The following is a 23,440-nucleotide window of genomic DNA, read 5'->3' as shown; positions in this document are numbered from 1 at the left end:
TTGCTGCCTCTCTATGGAATATAGAATTCTGGCTTGGAAGAGTCATTAAAACTCATCTGGTTCCACACCCCTGCCATGGGCAAGGACGCCTTCCACTAGACCCCAGCCCCATCCTACCTGGCCTTGAACACGTCCATAATAACCCTGGACTGTTTGCCAAGGCTTGCTGAGAGGGGAGATTGATCCCACATACACAAAGGTGTGAGGTTTAAAACACCTTAATGCACTTTTATAGAGTTTATATATATATATATATACACTCATATTTGAATGTATATAATCATATAGTGTTTTTATACAGCTTTATACTCATACAGTTTTTCATTATAAGGGACTGTGTAGGTTGTTTACCTTGCATTACAACATTTCTTCAAATTACTTTTTATATTTCTGTAAGATTATGTGTTTCTATCCATATTTATATTAATGATAAAGGTCATGTTCTGTGCCACAACAGCATTTATTTGGCTCATGTGTAGTCTGTGCTATACCTACATATCCATATATACATATATCCAGATTAAACAGTTAAAATGTTTCTGCATAGGTGAGCTGGTGATACTTTGCATAATCCTGAATAGTTAAGTAATCAGAAAATACATTGAATTTGAGAAACTTGGGAGAGGGAGCAGCTGTACGTTTGTATTGCTTCACCTTGTGTGGGGAATATGTCAGCTTGTAGCAAGGCTGCTCAACAGCTTCGAGGAGATGGGGAAAAAAAATCCCATAACTGGTCAAAAGTGCAGAGCAAATTTCAGCGATGAAAACTGTAATTAAACGAGCTGGAATCAGTCCAGGACCACAAGGTTAACATCCCTCTTCCTGGAACATCTTCCCTGAGATGTTTAATGACTGCTGAGCAGTCGGGACCTGCGTTAGACATCTCACCCGAGACACCATCTTCAGTGAGCGCTCTTTGCCTCTGCAGTTCAATACAACCGAGAGGAAGAGAGAAAAGCACCATCTAACAAAACACCAATCCCACTTCCTCTGCACCAGTGTCAGCTCTGCAGCGAGACTCAGCCGAGCTGGGCACTGCAAAAGGTTGCAGGAGAGGGAGGAAGGGCAGCCACAGAGGGGGCATGGGGAGGAGGGAGGTGATCTGAGCTGAGATCTGAGCTCTCTGCCTGAGCTCCTCTCCTGCCCAGACTGCTCAGCATCAGCAAATGCTCGTGGCCAGAGAGCAAAATGTGGCCATCAGGTAGAGCCAGAGCCACATGCTGCCTGACAAGAGCTGGTTCAAGCTTTTACTCCATCCACCCCTGGATGAGTGTGCTGTTACCTGAGCTTAAAAAGGGACCTAAGGTTGGTAGGCAGGTGAGTGGGAGCAAGCAGGGTGAGACCTTGTATCACAGCAGCCTGACCTGCCAAAAAACAAAAAAACCAAAAAAACCCCCAAACAAACAAAAAAGAAAGCAGTGCCAGAGATTTTATTTCATGTCTAAAATCCCAAATTTGACCAGGAGGACCCCAAAGGACCAGGAATAGGGTGAGGCTGTTACCAGATGTTGTCAGTAACTGTTTCTAGAGCTGCCTGAGAAAACACATTGCGGGCAGGCTGGGTCAGGGCAGGAGCCAACCCCCCGTGGGAAGGAGTGGGGCCCTGGTTCCAAACACAGGAGGTGCAGGGAGCTGTGTGACCGTCTGATGTGGGGCCAAGAGACGTGTCACTGCAGGGCTGGGTCCTGTTACTGCTCCCACATTCGATACAGGCTACAGATTTCTGCAGCTCCAGTTAGGGAATAACCCGAGGGCTGACACGTGAGGCTGGCTGTGAGGATCCTTGCCCTGCTCAAAGGCTCCCCAGCTGCTCTCAGGGCAGAGCTGGTGCAGCACTGATGCTCCAGGGTGATGTCAATGGGCATGTCCACATGTGTCACGGTCATCTGCAGCCACTGGGACACTCCAGCCACACCAGTTGATGAGATTTTTTTCTAACAAGTCTTTTCCTTTCTGCTTGGAAATTTCTTCTGAGTGGCATTCGCTGCTTAAGCCAGCGCTACTGCTGAGATAAATCCCAGCTTCATGCACAATGTGATCAAGTGGTGTACAGAAACAGGATTCCTCTGAGCTGCCTGGTGGGTTGTGCTTAGCACCGTGTCTCAGCAGCCTGGCTGCCTGCAGCATCCTTTCCCTAAGCTTCTAACAGAGGGCTCTGCTCACAGCCTCCAACGCTCTGCTCAGCTCTAATCTGCCCTGCAACAGCATCAAACCCAGGGCCCTTCAGCCACAGCAACGCTTTGTGCTCCTCCAGTCAGCTAATCCTGCTTAAAGTCAAGCCGGCTGCCCCGGTGTAAATGCCTGATGTAAACACACTCAAGATTGTTTGAATTATCTCGTCCTGCATGGCTGGACTTTATAGTTGTTCGTTTTCCTTGGCAGTGTTTTAGATGGATGTGTCAGCAGATGTGGCCAAACTTCTTAACTCCATGAGTTGCCTACCAAAATATTTGGATGGCCAGGAGATGCCAGCCAGGCTTTAAGAGGTGTAGGGAATTGAGCACAGTCCTTGTGCCACCTGAGATGTGGATGTGGGAATGGCACCTTGGCCATCCCTGGCCATCCAAACTGTTCTGCTCCAGCCAGAACAGGCACTACCATGGTTTGACACCAACATAAGCACATGCAGAAATAATCCCTCTTGGCACTTAGTAGAGACACCTTGAGCCAATTTGAGATGCTGCCCTGCCTCACCTCTCTGTGCAAAAGGACAGCCTGAACTGGGAGGAGAAATCAAACATTCAAACAAAGCAGCTGTGAGAGCAGAAAATAGCTGGGATGGAGTCAGGGTTACTCAGAGAGTGGTGTGAAACCCAACTGTCCTTTGTCAAATATTTGTTTGGCTGTGTGTCATTGCTGACTGTCTCAATACTCCAAGAATCCGTTTCATGCTATCAGTTGTGGGCAAATGGATGTAATGGGTTGTTATGGTCACCCAGATACCATCGCTTTGGGCAAACACAAATCTTGCAAAAACAGTGATAAAAGGGTGTGTTTCTGCTTTTATCTGCTGGATGGTGTCTGCTTAGAAACACTGAGTTTCTAGAAGTGAAATGCTGCATTTCTGTAATATTTCTTACGGCTGTTGCTCACTGTTCTGATGCGTTGAGACTCAATACATATTTATCAAGCCCCAATTCAGCAAGGAATCTGCCCAGCTTCAGCACTGCAGGAAATCTGTTCTACCCCCAGACCAAAGCATCACTGAAAAGCAGCTTTGACAGAAAGGAATGATGAGAGCTGCACACTGGGCGTGAGCCACTTGATGTATTTACCCAGCAGCCAGACAACACATTGATGCTCACAATGAAAGGCAGCCTAATGTGTGCAGCCCTGACCTGGGAAGGAGGAGGAGAAGAGTGAAGGAAAGCAATTACTCTAAGGAAAAGAGAATCTGCTGTCTCTGTGCCAGCCCAGTCCAGCATTTCTCCTGAGCACAGTGCCAATCTCATGGGGTTAATGGCGATAAGGCTTCCCCAGATGTAAGTGTGCATCATTAGCAAGCGAGCAGAGACTTCAGCACCTGCATCGCACAAACACTTTGATAAAATACAAAAGAAGAGGGCAGTGTTCCCTCAAATTCCAGCCCATCTCTCCGCAGCACTTTTTTCTTTTCCTTCCCTCAGCCATCAAGTAGGTTTTAAACGCTGTTGTGGTTTTTGTCCAAACTGATTTGAAGCAGTGTAAGTGATGAGCAATGTGCCCTGGATCTGTGGAGCTGCTTTCTCCAGCACACCTGCGCTCAGGAGCAGCCTCACTTCTCTCTCCAGCTGGGTGGGTTTTAATTCTGCTTTGTGTCTCAGGGAAATCACCATGATGTGACACAGGAACAAAAAGGGGTTTGCACTTATACATGTCTGGTAGGATTTTCTTCTTAACTAAGCAGCTGCAAGAAGTTAAATAAAATTTGTTGTTTTGAAATACATTCAGGCACATCACAGTATCTGTCTGACACACACACACACACACACATACACATACTTGCACGGTGTCTAACTCAGCCTCCCATGGGATTTCTACCTGTTTTCTCAATTCTGTTGAAGCATCTGTGCTTTTAACTCGATCCTTATGTGTCTCAGTGATGACCCCTGTGCCTGATCTGGACAACCATATTAATGTCCCTGCCTGCCAAAACTGCATCCATGGCATGCCTCTCGAACTGGGAGGACACACGCAAGGCTCACAGTGACATTGAGGGTTTGGGGAGGACAGCAGCACCCTAATCCCATCTGTGACACCCATAAATACCTTCCCTCGGTCAGAACAACTTTACAGATCTTCCACAGTGACTCTGAGCCAGGTTTTAATCTGAATGGGCTGATAAGAAAGGGTTGGTCTGTGGAGGAGGTGATAGAAGAATTCCTCCTTCTTCAGAAGGTTGAAGGAAACAACATCAGTGAGGCAGAAATGTGGTGGGAGCACTCACAAAGCTCACAAAGGATACAAACCCTCCATTTCCTCCCCTAATGCCAACAGGCTGCTAAGCTGAAGGGAGCAGGATCAGAGAGAGAAAAAGGCAGGCAAACATTGGCACCTATAGCGAGGGGCACTGCTTAAACCCTGCTTGTCAGGGCTGCCTCCTGCAAGGTGCTGCGTGCCCTGTGCTGGGTGCTGAGCAGCAGCCCTGGAGCCTGCAGAGACAGGGCTAAATGAGATGCCGTGTCTGTTAGCTCCCTCCCAAGAGCAGCACAGCCTGCAGAGACCGTGCTTTCTACAGTAATGAAATTTTTTCGTTTTTAAATCAGCTGTGATCCTATTTACTGTAAACTCCAGCATGCTCAAAATGTTTCTATCACAGTTTGTTTAGGCTTCAGAGATATTTTTTTTGAATCACACTTATCAAGAATATATTTTCACAGCAAGCTGTCTGAAATACAGTGAGGACCTAGAAACATCTGATGCCCAGACTCTGCCATTCCTTAAGATATTATATGATCTGCTCTTTCCCCATGCTGAAATGCTGTCACTTTTGTAGAATACAAGCCAGTGCCTGTCTGATGCATTATACCTCACTTTGGAAGGCCTTGAACCAGATTATTTGGTGTCAAGATACTTTTACAAAAGCAATACCATTTCATGGGTTGTAGTTAAAATAATTCATACAATTTACATTGCTTTGTGTGCTTTGAGTTTTAAACCTGCTTAGCTAACTTAACTTTCATTTTGGATTGAAACTTGGGCTGGGGTGAAATGCACAACACAAGCCAGGTCTCAATTATTTGCTTTAGTTCTTTCTGAATGATCTCATTTTCTCACTATCCATAAATGTGAACAGAGGAAAAAAACCCACCACACACTTTTCAACAGCTGAAAACAACTGAACCAGTGAGTATAAAATCTGACACCAAACACAAAGTATTTCAGCCTAAAAGGAGTATGGCTCTGGACTTTTATGAGCCACTGTAGCATATAGTGCCTGTCACTGCTGAAAACAAGCTCCATGCATTGTCTGGAGGGTTGGAAGTGGCTGATCTTAAATATCTTGCTTTACAACCTGCCTGAGAAGCAAGAGGAGACAGAAAAGCTACAAAATTTGCCCTGTATTTTTAAAAAACATTTAAACAAAAGGCACAGGATGTGTGTGTTTGCTGTCCCAAACCCTCCATCATGACCCACACCTATGATGATGTATCTGTTGTGAGGTGCAGCCCGTGTGACGTGCTGCCAAAACCACAGCGCTCACGCCTGATCCCAGCAGCCTTCCCCTATCTCCACAGGCATAAACCACACAGGGAAGGTCAGGGCAGTCTGGAATCAGCTCCAAAGCCAGCATGTTGTGTGTGTAAAAGGCCTCTGTGCCATGACCCAGCAGCAGGACTCTGCATTATCCCAGCCTTTGGAGATGGCTGCATGCAGGTGCTTCTTCAACAAATTCCCCCAACAAAATAAACAGCCTCCCTTTCTCTTTTAATCAGCTATCACCTATTAACCTGCTTGATACCAAAAATTTCCCTTCCAAGTACAAATAAAACCCACCAAGCCATGCCAGGAAAATAAGGAAAATGTTTGGATCCAACCTTTCTCACCCTGTTCAAGGCTCCCTGCCTGGAGCATCCCAGGGATGAATGTACACCATGAACACTCTTCTGGATGGATTAGAATAAAAGGAATAATGATGATGGTGGTGTTCATGTGGTTCTGTTTTTTCCCAAGTAAGACACAGGGCAGAGGAGAGGAGTCCAGTGCCCAGACATGGACACAACCAAGGTGTGCACGGATCCATGTGGGAGCTGCCCTGGACTTCAGCCTCTGTGCAGCATCCTAGCAGAGGAAATTCGAGTTGCTGTGGTCTATTCTTAGCTTTGGCTGTCTACATGGGTTATCCTTGAAGCAGGGACTAGCAAAGGCACTTGTAAACCATAATTGCTTTCAGTGGGACCTGAGAATCTTTTGGGATCACTGGAGCCTCTCAGCAGGGAGCAGATGCTGCAGGAGGGACTCTGCAGAAATATCCTGCTGTTCTGCAGACACCTCTAAAGCACTGAGCAAACCCAAGTTCTGTTTATAGTTCCAGCACTAATGATGGTTCCCAGTAAAATCCTGGATTAGGTGTGAAACTCTACTTTTCCCATTCTGTGCTTCCCTTTCTGGTTGTTTGCATTCATTGTGTTAGAGCCTTAAGGACACTTGATGTAAGTGCTGGGAAACTCTGGATTTACAACCATCAGGCACCACTTTCAGGGCTCACTGTCACCTTTAGAAAAACATCTGCTATAAACAGTTTTACTTACATTACTAATAATACCATACTGCATTAAAAGTCAAAGGATTTTAAAAATCTGATTTTCTTGTCCTTCAGCTTGGCAAGTGAAAAGAATCAATGAGATGTGTCTCACTTCTGTTTGGAGCACTTTTCACTCACCAGTTCCCTCATGCTGATGAACTTGCTTTACAGGAAGGAAAGGTCATTTTTACCTGCTTAAAAACCCCACCTGTGCACCCTGGAAACGGAAAAAAAATGAAAACCTCTCCAAAAAGAGAGAGAGAAATAGGAAAGCATGAAAACATGCCTATTGATTTTCTTCTTATAAATACATGTTTCACAGAAATGAAACTAGCTGTATTTACTGAAGGTCATTCTTCATCAACAAAATAATAATAATGTGAGAATTTAATGGTGGAATCAAATTCAGTTTATGTTAACAGGAGATCACTATTGTAGAGTAATCTTTGATGAGATTAAGGATGTTATTTTCCTTTTTCAAGGTAGGATTTCAAACCCCTAACCACTGAAAGCAACTTATAGAAAGTTTGGGTTATGGGCAAAGTTTGCATTAGCCAAAGTAAAGGATAAAAATAGGAACTTGGTAGCCTTCAGAAATGCTGACTCTAACAGTGACTCTAACCCCAAGGGCTCGTTATGCTGTGTTATGTCTTCACTTAGTGCTAGAAAGGGAGAAACCAAGAGAAAATGATTTGAAACAGATTTGTGGACTTTTGTACCTTTACTTTCTGTATAGCTGAGTGGAAATTGGGTGGATGCCAGTGGGTCTTAACTCCCTGCAGTCTCTCCAAGGCATCCTGGTCCCTTCAGCCCCTTTAATTCCCAGCATCACTCACCCTGGGGGATGATTCCTGGTGATGGAGGCACCCAGCACTGGGATGGTACCACTTGTACTGAATCCTTTCTGCCCCATTCACCCAGGAGCTGTTCTCCCTCATCATTTCTTCCCCTTGTACTGAATCCTTTCTGCCCCATTCACCCAGGAGCTGCTCTCCCTCATCATTTCTTCCCCTTGTACTGAATCCTTTCTGCCCCAGTCACCCAGGAGCTGCTCTCCCTCATAATTTCTTCCAGTCAGAGGTTTGCTCAGAAGCCTGCAGCAGGCACACTGGCTGTCAGCATCCATTCCCTTTGGGATGTGCCTGGTTGGAGCCTGGGCACAGCCACAGATGCCCATTTGTGCTGCCCATGGCATGGGGACCACCCCTGCCAGAACTGGCTCCCAGGCTGTGACACCAATTATTGCTAAATGCCCAGCACGATAATTTGGGATTTTATTTTTCCCCCCTCCTTTTCATCCTGGTTGTAATAAATTGGAGTGATACTGTCTCAGTATCCTGAAGCTTCTATCTAAAATTCAGCATTAGCAAAATGTGCCTCTGGAAGAAGGCCTCATAAAATATTGTTAGGATTGCTAGGCAACCCGGAGGCACGTTGGGAGCTGAAAGGAGCCTTAAGTGGGCGTAGCGAGCCTGTGCTGGAGTCTCAGATGAAAAAAAGAGGGTATTCTTTGTGTCTCCATGCTGGCAACGCTTTGCCTTTGATTTTCTTTTGGAAAGAGGTTGAGATACGCTGCTTCCAAATGCACAGAGGTACATATCTGTGTAATTGTTGCTGCGGAGGCCTCCAACCTCAGATTAATCAGCTGGATGAGAAATGCACCTATCCAGGGCTTTTCAATAGCAATAAAAGTAAAATGAAGTTTTTATGGCCATGAAAATACCCATATTCCAGCTGCTTGCATCTTCCAAGGGCTCATTTTGTGAGAAAGAGAGGCCATGCTCAATAAGAACTTGTTTTATGAGGCCACTGAGGCGTTACCTCAACCCCTGTGCATGCTGCAGTGGTGCTTAATGCAAACTGACTCTGGAAGGAAGGGAAACAAATAAGCACACAATTTATTGGCAGGGTCTAGCACAAGTAATCGGCTATTTGCAGATACACACACAGGAATTAAAGGAAAATTGAACTGGGCTGGCAAGAACTTTGGGAGGAATTACTGTAGGTGTAAATAGCTGGGGGTTACTGCTGGTTTTGTTAGCTAAGAGGCTAAAGGGAGTTTCTGGCTTAGCCCTTCCTGCCTTCACCTCGAGAGATGCTGCTCCCAGAATCCATATCTCATCTTTCCAGGAACACCTTGGCTTGCCCAAAGGCAAGAAAGCTCCAGCCCTTCCTTGGGCAAGTCTGCTTTGCTTCCACCCCAAGCCAAGCCTCCAGCAGGCAGCACCGTGCTGCACATTCCTTAGAGGAAACCCTGGAAAAACACACACAGAGACTTTGCCAGCAAACACAGCACCAGGTGCTGAAGCTGTCCTTGTGCCTGGCTTTTGCTCCTTCCATGCAGCATTGCCAAAGGCAGGTCCTGGTGGCAGCTCCTGCAGGAGGTGGATGTGCCTCTGCTGAGAACAGCTGTCTGTGCCAGAGGCCAGCCTTCCAGCCACGCTGAGTCTGCAATTTGTTTCCCAGGGCTGGATTTAGCACATCATTTTCTGTTAAAACAGCCAGTGGCCAAGCTGCCTAACACATCTATCTGCTCAGAGCCTGCCCAGCTCCTCCATGGGAAGGGCTGCTCCCACCAAATCCTTTCCAGAGGTTACAAACGGCTCCCCTTCCATCTCCAGAGCTCTGGGGTGACTGAAGTCCCTCATTCAGACACCCACAAATCCCACCCTGCTTCCCTCCTGTGCTAGCACAGAGCTTTGTCTGCTCCCTTACTGGTGCAACACATTTCACCAGCACAAATGGAGGCACTGAAAATGAGTGGTCAGAGCAGGAGAGGATGGTTTCTGCTCATCCTTTGCCAATTAAAACATTCCTGAAGCATCCAACACACCTAGATATTCCCACACAACACAGCTAAGGACTGGTATGCATTCCCCAAGGCTATTAATAAACCTTCCCATGAGGCTGTTTTTGGGATAAGGCATCATGGACATGTTTAAAAATGTGTAGATGTGCGACTTACAGATGTGGTTCAGGGGTGAGCCTGGCAGTGCTGGATTGATGATTGAACTCGATGATCCTAAAGGTCTATTTCAACCTAAATAATTCTACAATTCTATGACCCTTCCTGTTGGAAGCTGCTCTTGATCTTGGAAAACAGAGATCTGATAGGAACAAACCTCAGATTTCCACAGTATTACAAGGTTTCTTAGATAACTACAGGTGGTAGAGCTAGAACTACACCCTTTATTTCTCATGTCTCTTTCTAGCCAGATTTAGGTCAGGAAAGCAGCCTGTGAGGTGTTTATTCATTCCTGGCAGTGAACTGGGTGATTTTTCTGCTCTGTTAACATTGCAGGTCTCATGATACATATTTCAATACCAAATGGGCCAGGCCAGAGCACCTGGCACTGCCACACTCTGCCCCTCCAGCCACAGGATGCTGTGAGTCACGAGGAGCACAGTGGGATTTCTTCTGCAATCTCTTTTTCCTTCCCCAGCCTCACAGGTCACTTTTGGAGGCACAGGAAATTGGGCCAAACTTGGGCTTTCTCTCAGTTTTCTCAGCAAAGCTCCCTCTTCACAGTGAGCCAGAGATGGGCTGGTCCTCAATATTTCTCCAGCAGTTATTTTAATAAAAAAGGTGGCAGCTGGAAGTCTAAGAAGGATGGGAGCCAGGCACCTTAAGAAATTATAATTGCAGACTTGGAGCAGAGCTAAGAGTTAACAGAGAGATGTTTAATCCAATTCTCAGCTTCTATTTTAGGATCCTTTTAACTTTCAAAATCAAAAAAAAAAATGGAAGAGGGGAGGGGAAGAAAAAAAATAATCTCCACCATAGTGCAATTTCTTAAGCTTGTTCACAGCCCAAAGGTGAATTTTTGTTCATGTGAGGAATCTGAGGAAAATCCATTCAGCTGTTTCAGAGGTTTCAGAGCATGAAAGCAACATCTGGTTCAAAAATCAAAAATAAAGAGAAATACCCTTTGCTCATCAGAGTCAAAATGGGTTTTGGTTTCACACTTCTGATTTGGTGTATCGTGAGCTGTCCCCTGGAGAAAGGTGGCCATTTCTGCATTGATTTGAAGGGGATGAAACTGTGCTGCAAACCCCACAAAAAATTATGGTCACACCTCCATTCCCATGCAGTCCAACACAATTTGGGCCATGGCCCCTAAATTGCCAATTTAATTCACTGCAAGAAGATCTCCCACAGCCTGCTGCCTCCTTTGGGCTGGTTTTTTTTTAAATTTTGGGTCGTGGTGTGATTTTTGGAGCGTGGTTTGCTGTGCTCTGCGCTGTGCTATAGATGGCACTGCAGGATGGAAATTGCAGCCTCTTCCTCCAGAATAACAAACCTGGGCTGTGGTGGCTCCTGCAGCTCGTCCCGACGGAGGAAAGCAGCTCAGATCGCTGATTTCTGCAGCTCTGCCTGCAAATTTCACTCCGTTTTTCACCTGGTTATTAATAACAACACAAACATGACCCCCAGAATAGAGAGCAAGCGTGACAAGGAAGCTCTCTGTAAATTAAAAAACCACACTAAAGCCCAAAATCCACTGGCAAATTTAGCCATCCTGTTGCAACACAGGAATATTTTGCATTTCAAAGGAGGCAGGCAGTTGATTTCTCTGTACATCACATCTTTGATAAGACTCTGCCTGTACTGAAGTTTTGCTGCTGTAAATGAAAACACGAACTCTCTCATCGTCCCATCGGTATTTATAAGGACACTAAAATCTACCCAGATCTAACTGTGTGCAGCAAATTTTTCTGCTCTCTTTGTAGAGTTCCCTGGAGTTCTGGGACTAAAAGTGGGAAAAGAAGCAAAATCCAACTCAGGTCTGCAGCAGGAGATGCAATGCTGGCAGGAATGGGGATGCTACAGAAGACATCAGGATGGGAAGTGAAGAATATCATAAGCAATTACAGCAAAATGCTTTTGGAAAATCCCTCCAGGTACCCAGGTGCATCTGTTGATGCTTAAACACCTTCAGAAATCTGGCCACCAGCCTGCTGCTCCAGATGTTAAAAAAACCTCCAGCAATCAGAGAAGAGTAAAAGGTGTGAGAAAGACAAATTCCTTTTGCCATTGGCAAAATGGAAGGAAAAGGAGATTATTTTAAGGATTTGTGTGGAGAAAACTGCAGAGAATAAATACCAGAAGTTGTCCTTGTCTTCCTTTGGAAAATGATGCTGGAGGAGAATTAGTACCTGCAGAACCTTGTTGTTTCATTCCAATGAACTGTCCAAGAGCTCCCATCCACCTGTGCCACCCCAGGACTGATGGATGAGCCACTGCAGCTCTCTCACAAGAGCTGTGCAGCACTCCTCTCTTACAGGAGTTTAATGTGGTCTTGCACATCAGGAGGATTCAAATGACAAGAATGAAGGGCAGTAGGCAATCTCATGGTTTGAGATTCTGATGAAATGATGTCCTGGCACATCCATCAGACTGTTCTGCTGTCAAGAGAACTCCCAACTCTGGAAGATGAGTGTGTTTTACTTTTACAGTCTTGGGGGGAAAAAAAAGCAGGAAAAGAAGCAAAGTAGCTGTCCTCAAGTCTAAGTACTCCACAAATGTAACTTTGAGATGAGACTCAGCCAGATCCAGGAGAGAGGGCACGAGTGCACCCAGCTCTGTCTGAAGGCACGGGAATGGGGTGAAGCCTGCACTGTGTGCAAGCAGACCTGGGACTCTGCAGAGCACAGCAGGAGAGACAAGACCAAAGGCTGGAGGAAGATTCATTCCCTGCCAGCAGCATGTGCAGACTCTGTGTGCCAATCCCTGAGCATTCATCTCGGAGAAGCAGATGTGGACGTGAGTGAGAGGGAGCAGAGTGTAAATCTGAGCCTGCATGGCAGGAAGGACCAGGGTGAGGGTGTTTGCTGAGCACAGGGCTGGGGGGATGCAGGGATGCAGATGCTGATGTTGCCCAGGCAACACTCACTTTTGCAAGGCGCCCCTTTGTCTCTCCTGATTTTTAAGTGTGGTTCTCACTCTAAAATGCAGATTCTCCAAGCTGTTAATAAGACTTATTATCTCCTAATGCTCTTCCCCTGTTTCTTTTCAGAGGCTGTTCACAGCAGCACTGCTTGTGACTGAGTAACACAGGAAATTAGGAGCAGCTCCACAGCTGTGGCTGCACAGGGTGGGAGAGGAGATCTCTGGAGAGAGGCAGAAGCAAGAATTGGTGCTGGGATAGAGGGTGCAAGACACCCTGAGATGCATTTCCCACCCCACTGAGCAAACTGTGGCTGTGGAGCCAGCAGGATTTAAGGGAAGGATGAGCCTCTACCCAAAATCCTTGAGTTTATCCTTCATAAAGTCTTCCAAGTTTCAGAGCCCCAATAAAGCTGCACATGGTGTCGCTGCTATTGCTCTGTGCTGGCTGCAAGGTTTCATTCCCAGAGCACAAGATTTAATGCTGCACTATCCCCAGCCTGCATTTGTGTGCACTGGCCAGCATTTACTCCCTCCAGAGTGCTTTCAAAACTCAGGGCTGACATCTCCCAGGAGCACTGGGGACAGCCAGTGTTTTCCCACTGTGTCTCATTCCCCAGGATGTTGCACCCTCGTTTGCACTAATTATGAGATGCTGATCCCGTTATTATGGAGCAAAATTAGTGAGTGCTGGAAAGAGCACAACAAAAGCTGGTGAGTGGTAAGCCTGAGGTGAGGTGGAAATAATATCTGCTCTGGATTTGCTAATTGGACATGGCTAAGGTCAGAGAGGTGGAGTGAGGAGAGCAGGACATCGTGAGGGGGATGAAACTTCCCTTCCTGATGAAGGGGCAGGCAAGGGATTGATGGGATCAATTGTGTCTCTGCACCTTCCAACCAGACAACACCCCTCAAACACTGAGAGAGCAATCACAGCAAGCAAGAAACCTCATCTCCAAGCGTGGAGTGGCACAGGAAGAAGTGGGGCAGCAGAGAGATGTATTTGCATTTGGAGTGGGGACAGATGAAAGCAGAGCAAAGGAGCTTTGCTGCCCTGTCAAAAACCCCCAGATTTCTTCTTCACTCCAGCCTGGGTGGCTGCCACGACCCCACAAGTACAACAAGCCCCTCCAGGCAGCGTGACCTGCCCACTTGTTTTCATTGTTACGTAGCATTTGGTCGCCCTATTTTGCTGCTTTCTCTTTGATGCAATGAGCCTGTGGGGAATAAAGCTCAGTGGGAGATTGCTTACGTGGTTTCTAACCCATTAGTTTCTTTTATTGGCTGTTGCCTCAATAAAAAAAAAAAGAAGAAGAAGAAGAAGAAAATCAAGGAAAAGTAGTTCAAGGTGTGAAAAATTCACGTGGCAGAAAATTATATAAAAAGTTCTTGGCTCTGTCCCCCTTGGCTCCAACCTCAATCTTATCACCATGCTGTGAATTTATCCTTCTATTATTACACATAACGACAGGGCAATTCTGGCAAGTTCTATGCAAAAAACCAGTCTGCTCCTCTCCCCTCCACAACGAGAAACTGTCCTGGCTTGAGCTCACATCATTGGCATCTGATTTCAGCCTAGCAGGGTGTTTCAATTCCAATAAACATCTTGTTTTCATGTGAAGAGCCGCTTCAGCTACATTCTTTCCCATCTTTTGTGAGCATCAAAGGCTCCGTGTAAAACTTTTTATTGATCACATAAATAGCAGCTCTGCTTTCCTACAGGCCCCGTCTCCACAAAGTGTTTTGATATCTGGAGAATGAAAGGTTCAATAGAAAACTGATTCCCTTGGCTTCCTGGGACTCTGAAGGCAGGGCTGCTGGTTTCTGCTCTCCTTGGCAGGGCAGGGTCTGGGGAGGAGAGTGAGGGAGCAGGGAGGGAAGGGTTTGTCTTGTTCTGGCTGTGTTTGAGGCAGTTTATACACAGGCACGTCTGCAACAAAGGCAGAAGTGAAGCCACTGTGCAAAGAGCTGGGAGCGATCATTAAAGATTTAATTGGTCTGAAAGCTTCCTGAAGTACTAAGGAGAGGCTTAAACCACACAGCTTGGAGCAGGAGCCTCCTAAGCTGGGGATCATGGGTGGTTTGCTGTTCAGGGGTGTGTGGTGGGCAGCCACTTGCCCTGCTGCCATGCTGAGGAATTCCCAGGGATGGGATTGCTTGGCCCTGCCAGGGCATCCCAGGGCAGTGAGGAGCATGTCCGGGGTTACAATACAGGACTAAGACACTGCACATCCCTGGAGAAGCTGTCTCATGCCTCACAAGCAGAGACTGAGACCTCTCCCTGCATTCCTGCAAGGCTCTGCTGAGACACAGCCAAGGACTGCCCCGAAATCCAGATCCTTCCCATCCATGTCCTGGCTGTCAGACCCATTGCACCATCCCCTTTTGTGCAAATGAAATACAAAACCTCCTCAGCTGCAGCCATGCAGAGCTCACAGGGAAGAAGATTAATGGGAGCTACCAGAGAGCCTCATCAGTCCTTGTTCAGGAATCAGAAATCCCAGTCGAAGCCGCCGTGACTCACGGCTGTGCGCTGGCACAAATTCCACCTCCTTTGGATAACCAAGGGCAGATCCTGTCTGGAGCTGTCTCAGGAAACCTTGGTGACCTTGTGTTTATCACACCAGGCTGAAAGGACACCGGGAACGTTGCTGACCTTGCTGCTTGCAGGTGGCAGAGTGTGACAGCCCCAGAGCCGGCCAGGCTGTGCCAGTGGCTTTGGAAGAGCCACAACCACAGGGACAGTGAGTGCCCAAAGCCCTCTGTGGCTGGAGGGACCCAGCCCAGCCCAGCAGCCGGGGCTGAGCCACCAGCAGGTGCCCTTGGCAGGTGTAAAGGCTCCACTCCTGTCAGACGCTGCACCCTCAATTAATTTGAATAATAATTACTTGGGATGCACATGCCTTGGGGGAAGGGAGGGTTTGAGGTGTCTGCTCAGCTCTTGGGGCTAAAGAACAGATTCATCTCTAACTCCTGAGGTCCCACCAGGTCCTCTGTGGAGCCCTCTGTTAGACTCTCCTTGTCCATGGAGATACTGAAGTATTTGCATGTTGGAATTGGGTGGCCAAGCCAAAATCTAACCCTCATTTCACCTTAAGTACCTAATTCTGAGTGCTCAGAAAACCACTTCTCAAAGCCTCACCTACAAGAGGGAATAATGGTGAGCTATGGGGTTTTTGGTTTGCTTTGCAATTAGAAATTTTTGGGATTTTCAATAGTTTTTCTTACAGGGAAAATAATTTTGGAAACTCAAAGGTGAAGCTTGTTGCCACACCAATGTTTCCCTTCCTCTGCTTCTCATACAACTTTATTTGTAGGTTGGTAATAATGAGAATTCCACTGCTATTGATTTAAAAAAAAAAAGCATATATAACTTTGAAACACTGTAGATATTGCATGGACTTTGGAACAAGATAAGAACAGGTAATCACATTCACAGTATCTCTAGCCCTTTAATTAATCTGGACAGCAATCTCTAGCTGTATTCCTAGAGCAGACTGACTACCTCTCCTGAATAGTCTCATTTTCTATACAAAAGTGGAGATCCTGGAGGTAATTCAGCACCCCATGGGGATCTAACTTCTGACACTTTATTTTTATGAGAGAAAATGGTCATGGCCCTGTTTGAGACTGACTGCTGCACAGCCCTGTGGAATGGGCTGAAAAACAGAGAAATACAGGCTTGACTTGTGCTAAAATAGTGAACAGTCTCCCTTTCTCAGAACAACCTTAAGATGGAGCAAAACTGTCAAGCTGTAAGAATATACTGCAGAGGGAAAATAACAGAGATCAGAAGATGAGAGGGTTATGGCCCAGCTTCCCAGAGACCTGACTGTGGAAGAATTGTCCCAGTGCATTTATTCTGGGGTTTGCAAAAGACTCTGGGACCCCAATTCCCCCCATCATCTCCTGGGAATGGCTCCTGGGGGTGAGGGGCTGGAGCCAAGCCCTGAGCTCGGGCGTGCACAGCCCGCGCTGCCTCACTCCTCACCCTTCCCTCCGGTGAAATCAATGGATTAAATGAGCACAAATGAGTTTGGAGCTGGCTCCTTGTGCTGGGCTGAGGCACTGAGGAAGCTGGCCCTGATACATCCATCTGAAGCCTGCTATTGAATCGCAGCTGACAGCTCCAATAATGATAATAGATGTGGCCAAAGCCGCCTCCTGTTTGAGGAGGCCAGGTTCCTCCTCGCTGCTCCCAGGCAGGCTCACCACGCTGCCAGCTCTCCCCTCCTGGGCATTCTCAGGGCTCCAAAGGCAAACCCTGCTCCTCACACTGCCAAAGCCCAGCAGGATCACAGACTGTGGCCTGGCTACCCCACACAGTCAATCCCAATCCTCACTGGGGTCTTTGCAGGAATCCCCCTGGGCTCAGAGCTTTGCTAGCACCCCAGGATTCACCTTTAACTCCATCTAAAATCTCCCTGGCTCGGTCTAACGTGAGAAATGGTACCAGTGGGATGCCATAAACACACCCCACAAAGCTCTTCCCCAAGCAGAGGCTGCTCCCAGCCCACAGAGCCAAGGACAAGTGCCAAGGACGCCGAGTGGATCCGGGGACGCGGCGTGGACACGGCAATTTCTGAACTTGCAAAGCCAGGCTAAGCTAACCCAAAGCGCAGTGACACAAAGTCAAGCCACATCAACATGAAAGGCCTCAAGAAATAAATAAAAAATCATGCAAAAAAACTTCAAGCATCTGGACTTCATTATGGCATTATCCATGCACACATGCTGAAAATCCCTTCGGACGCTCGCCCCTGCAGCCAGCCTTGCTGAGTTAGCTGTGCCCAAGCCCTGCAGTGGGGTTTAGCAAGGCTCAGGTTTTATCCCATATCCCAACCCCTGCTGAGCTGGGCTTGTGTCACTAAACAAGCTGGGTCAGGTAGCAACTGAGTAGCTCAGGGATGTTTATAAGATAAAGGGAGATGAACCCTAAAGCAGAGGGCATGCCATGTGTTTGGGGAGCTAAGTCAGCAGGGAATAAATTGGGCTGCCTGCAGTAAGCGATGCTTCAGGGTGGAATAAAGCAGGGAAGCAGCTGGGACAGGTGCCTGTCCCTGCACGGGGTCCTCAGCATGTCCTGCTTCCCTGTGTTTATGCTGTGACAGGGAGCTCACCAGAGCAGCCTCAGGTTTATGGTGTGTACACATTATTAGTGCTTCACGAGTAAATAATGTCATATTTCATTGTTTATTGCTGAAAATGCACAGGAAAAGGCTAAAGCCTGAAAAGCACAAGAAAATAATTTATGTGGGAGGAATGAATTTCCCATCATGTCAAACCTCTGCCAGAATTTATCACGGTGCCCTTCAGTTTGGGTCTCTGTCCAACATTTTAAAGGTCTGCCTTTGTTAGACACAGAGGCACGGGGAAGCTGAAGGTTATTGGGAAGAGTGGGAATTGCTGCTGATGCTGGAGCAAGAGAGAGGAAAGCATAATGTGAAGGCTCCAAAAAGCCTTCCCCCACTTAACATGGAAAGTAAGGAGCAGTGACCCCAAGAACCATCCTGGTAAAATTCAGGATGAAATGGCAGGAGGTGCATCAGTGGCTTTTCTTGAAATGCATAAATCAGGGTGGAGATGGACAAGAACCACTGGCTGGACTGTTGGTAGTGATCAATATCTTAATTAATATCTGGTTCCCACTCTGCACTCAGCACTGGTAACTCAGCTCACAGATGTAAGGATTTTTGGGTGTGTAAGGATTGCAGGGTGAGGTCATGAAACTTCAGAGAAAGGTTTTCCTATTGCTGCTTCTCTATTGCTGCTTTTTCCTTGAGAACCTGCCACCCTGCTGGGCAGGAGCACCAGCCTGAGGGAATAATTGTGTTTTAAAGCTACTATTTCTGTCCCTGCCATTTATATGTGTCTTGTCAGATTTGCACCTGAATCCATCTCTGAGGTGTCGGTACCAACCAGCGTGGAACCGCAGCCGGAGCGCTCTGCTGAGCACACGCCAAACTATTCTCCAAAATAAACTTCTCCCTCCATCAAAAGAACAGCTGGAACAGCCTGCTGTGGAAATAAGCACCCAAAAGATTTGGGGCTTTGGGGCTGGAGATGCTTCCACCATCCAAGCCAAGCGTTTCTGAGTACAGGCAGGGGATGTGGGGCTGGTGTGGATGTTGGAAGGGGCAGAAAACGGCATCAGAGCACAGGAGGGCCAAATGAAAGTGTCCTGCTCCAGAGAAACCAGCTGCCCAGTTTGTTGGAACTGGTGGACATTTTTCTGGTGGGGCTCATCCTCTCTCATGCTTCTATAGGGATTTCCAGGCTCAGCAGGGTGAGCATCACCACACCACCCAGTGCCTGGTTAAACATTCAGCCAGGCAAACTGCGTGGGCACGTCAGGCTGAGAGGGTTTTACACCCAGACCTGAGATCAGAACTTGTGACATCCCAAAGCATTTATTTGTATGAGCCTCTGAGTTCAGATAAGCCAGTTCCAAAAAACCCTTGACCCAGGTCTGTACTACTGAGTACTTCAAACTCCTTTGACCTCCCAGAATAATTTCAAATCTGAAATAATGATGATCCAACGTTTTTCTTTCTGTTTTTTTAAACAGACTATCTTAACACAAGTACAAAATACAAAAGGACTTACCACAGAGTGATGCAAACAACAAGCCTGTATTTTTTTATTTTTCTTACATAAGATGATTTTATGGACTGTTTTTTAAAATAACAACAACAACAACAACAAAAAACCCAACACAAAAAAACCACCCAATAAAGCCAACCTGACTCTAGGCTGAAACTTTAGACCTTGAGAAACTTCTTTTTAGAAAACTAAAGAGAAAAAGAACCTCTCAGGATGCACTGACATGTGATATGAAAATAATGCCAAGATAATCCTTTTCAAACTTTACAGGTTGCTGGGAGCAGATCAAGCAGCTGATGGAGGGAGTGGCAATTTGCAAACACACCTATTTCTGTGAGGAGCATTAGAGCCCTTTCCATGACCCTCCAGGTGTGACACCCCTGACACTCTGGCACATCTCTGTCAGGAGAGCTGCCACATCCCTCCCAGCCACCAAAGAGCAAGTGTCCCATGAGAAGTGATGGAGGCAAGTGATGTGTGGTCTGAAAACCACTCTGAGAAAGGATTCTGGTTTCATTTATGGCAAACACTGGGGCCTCACGATCCCTACTAACTGTGTAACTCCAACCAGAGTGGAGCTGAACCCAATGAGCTAATGGGAGCAGGTCACCCTGTGGGAGGCTGCAGCGTGGCAGGGACAGCACCGGAGACATGACGTTATTGGGCACAACCTCAGGCACTGCTTTGCATAACAAAGTCCTTCACACCCCCGATGATTTGTCACCCTCTAAAAGATTCTGAATGAGTCAAGCGCCCTGACTTCACCAGGCTGCGGCATCCCAGTGCAGAACTGACACCCCAAAGCAAAATTTTGACACCCCAAAGCCCAATTCTGACACCCCAAAGCACAATTCTGACACCCCAAAGCAGAATTCTGACATCCTAAACCAGAATTCTGACACTCCAAAGCACAATTCTGACATCCCAAAGCCCAATTCTGACACCCCAAAGCAGAATTCTGACATTCTAAACCAGAATTCTGACACCCCAAAGCAGAATTCTGACACCCCAAAGCACAATTCTGACACCCCAAAGCAGAATTCTGACACCCCAAAGCACAATTCTGACACCCCAAAGCAGAATTCTGACATCCCAAAGCCCAATTCTGACACCCCAAAGCAGAATTCTGACAGAGCAGGACTCTGCTGGGCAATGATTTGTGCAGACACCTCTTGGGATGACTTTGCCAAAATGATGGCACAACTCTCCTGCAGTTTCCCCATCAAAGCATTCTCCCTAAAATATCCAGGAAAGAACATGATTGTGCTGGAAATACATCTCACCCACATTTGCATTTGTCCCTCCCCCGTATTTGCTTTTGTCGGGGATTTTTGCTGCTGTTCCCTTGTGGGATGTAACTTTGTCTTTCATTGCATTGTAGGTCCAAGAAGTCATGGGTGGAGCTGGCAGGGTATTTTATTATTTCTTAACTCATTTTAAAAGGCTAAAGAACCTCGAACAGACTTTTGTATTGGATTGGGCAAAGGAATGCAGTGCTCAGAGTTAATTAGCCATCCAGATTTCATACAGCTTTTGTAGCTGTCATTTCTTGGAATGAAAAGAAATATAATGATATATTGCAAAGATTATGAAGGAAGATTGGGATATATCAGGGATATTACTTTAACTGAAAAAAACATCAGAAAAATGTCCTAGTTTCTGTGTAATTCCAAAGCTCAGTATATGGAACAAAACATCCAGGGGAATTAATTACGTTTTTGTTGAGGTTTTTGCAAGCTTTTTAAATCCCAAGGAAATCTATATGCAGGAGGATATCAGTCATCTATACACAGAACTACATAAAGTATCATTAGAGAACCCTCCAAATACATCCATTCTTTTTCCAGCAGTAGTGTATCAATAATTTCACCACAGCAAAAAAAAAAAAAAAAAAAAAGAAAAAGAAAGTAACCTTCATTCTGAAGTATTTTTCTGTAGGTATCCAAACCACTGTGTATCAGGGAGAATAAATAGTTGCCTCCCCACATCTTCTGTGTAGAAAGTGAACTTCTTGCACTGCTCTGGCAGAAGAGCTCTGTAAGTTTAATGCATTACTCCCTCCTCTCACCAGCAGCTGCCTTATCTCTCCTCATTTTACATTATCTGACCTTTTTTTCCTCTCTTTTAACCCTATGAAGTAAAGACTCCTGAGCTGGCCAGGGCTGTGCTCGTTTCCAGCCTAGCAGTAACTCGTGGCTGGATTATTCCCATTTGTCTCTGTGCCAACATCATAATTTGGTTCAATAGCTCTTCCACCTGGCATTTATTCTCATAGCAACCCCCTTCCAGCCCAGCTATCATTTAGTCAGACTAAACACACCAAGGGGTTTGGGGACACCTCTCCAAGGGAGTGGAAAGTGCCACTGGTTTGCTGCACCCTCCCTTGACTGGACTCCAGCAAGTCACTGTGTTCCAGCTCTGAGTCAGGCACAGAAACAAGAAGATCTTATGGCCAGAACATAAAAATATATAACAGTGGACTTTGAACTGCAGAACCTTTGTTATTGTTGTTTTTTCCCTTCACTTCCTGGTTTGATTTATTCTGAGCATCCTTTCAGTGCAGCTTTGAGGCAGTTGAGAGTCTCTTGACATAGAACTGGCTGGTGATATTAGCACTGGTGACTTCAAAAAGGAGGTTAGACACAGTCTGCAGTGAAGGTCCTGAGATATTCCACTGGTTTGTTTCACCTATTTGTCCTTGAAAAATGAGCCTGAGTTACAGACTTGGGTTTTGTTTACACTTAATGTTAAAAGAAATGAATGTGGTTTGTTCGACCCAAGGTAATATTACTCTTAACTCTTCTTTCGGAATATCTTAAACTACTTACCAACACTGAAGCTTAATCCATGTCACTGCTTGCCAGTTTGGTGTTTCTCCAGGGCAGAAATCTGCCTTCTCCCTCCCATACAGAGATTAGCTGAGCTCTGCATGATTAGCAGGAATTTTTATGATCTGTATCTAGAGACTTCAAAGTACTCCATAATGACACAACTTCCCAGCAATATTTATACCCTGAGTAGCACTGCAGAGTCTCTACTGGTCCAGTCCTGGGAATCTAAAACAAATTCCCCAAAGTATCTCAGGAGAACCTTTTTCAAATCCTACTCAAAAGTCAGTTAGACCTAAAGATTCAGACTTATCCAGCCTGGCCTTCCCTATCCCCATGTAGCCCTTTTCATCAGGAACACAAAATGTTCCTACTGGGGCTTTTTTCCTTCCCCCCAACAGCTCTTTCTCTTCTGAGCTGTTTGTTCCTCTCCACACCTGTGCCCCAGTCATAATTGCTATTCCACGGTGTCCTTCCAACACTATATCCTTTGGTTTCACAGCTTGTGAAAGAAATACATGTTGCTCTATTTTTCTGCCCAGCCCCCAGTCATTATTCCACAAAAATCCTCCCTGCTCCTCACACCTTGTTCACAGCCTGGCTTTGCTGCACTCCCTTCGTTAAGCTGCACATAACAACACCTTGTTATTTTGCTTTCCTGAAAGCCATTAATCCATTAATCTCAGCTTCTTAGGGGCATTAGAAAAGGGAAAGCAGCTCAGTTCTCTTCTGATTTTGCTGCAAATTTTGGCTTTTTAACCTCTCAGCCTGTGACCATGCTGGAAACTCAGTGACAACAGGCTAAAGGACAAGGGGTGAGCGTGGTGTGTGTCACTGTCACCCAGGAATGGGACTCGGGGTGTTCCCACTGCCACAAATGGGGATTGCACCTTCCCACACCCCTGAGCACTCTGCCTCTGCTCCAGACACCTGGAGGGCTCCCCTGAACCCATGGTGGATTCAAAATGTCCAGGAGAAGCAGAGGATGGGAGTAAAAGCCTGTGGTGGTGAGGACTAAGATGTTATAAAGGACTTGGAAGGGTGAAGGAACAACTGTGCTGCACCCCTGAGCAGCTTAGGGGCACCACAGCTGGGGTTTGCAGTTTTAACAGAGTGCACATCTGGGCGTAAACTGGCTCTGAGCTGGGCTTACTGTGACAATCAGTCATTCTTTCCCAGGTCAATGGGAAGCTGTTTTTCCTTCGGCATGAATTAATCACCCAGGGTTTTTGTGTTTATCCACCAGCTTTAAGGAGATGGTGGGGCTGTGTTGTTTGTTTGAAGTTGATAGTCCATTAGGCAGAGATCATCAGGTCATTGTGTAAAACCACAGCAAGACTTTGCATCTCTGTTTTTTGTACCAGTTTTCCCAGAGACTCTAATTACCCTTAAAAATGA

Source organism: Catharus ustulatus, chromosome 16 (genome assembly GCF_009819885.2).
Source record: "Catharus ustulatus isolate bCatUst1 chromosome 16, bCatUst1.pri.v2, whole genome shotgun sequence".
NCBI lineage: Eukaryota > Metazoa > Chordata > Aves > Passeriformes > Turdidae > Catharus > Catharus ustulatus.
This window is presented reverse-complemented; position numbering follows the sequence as displayed.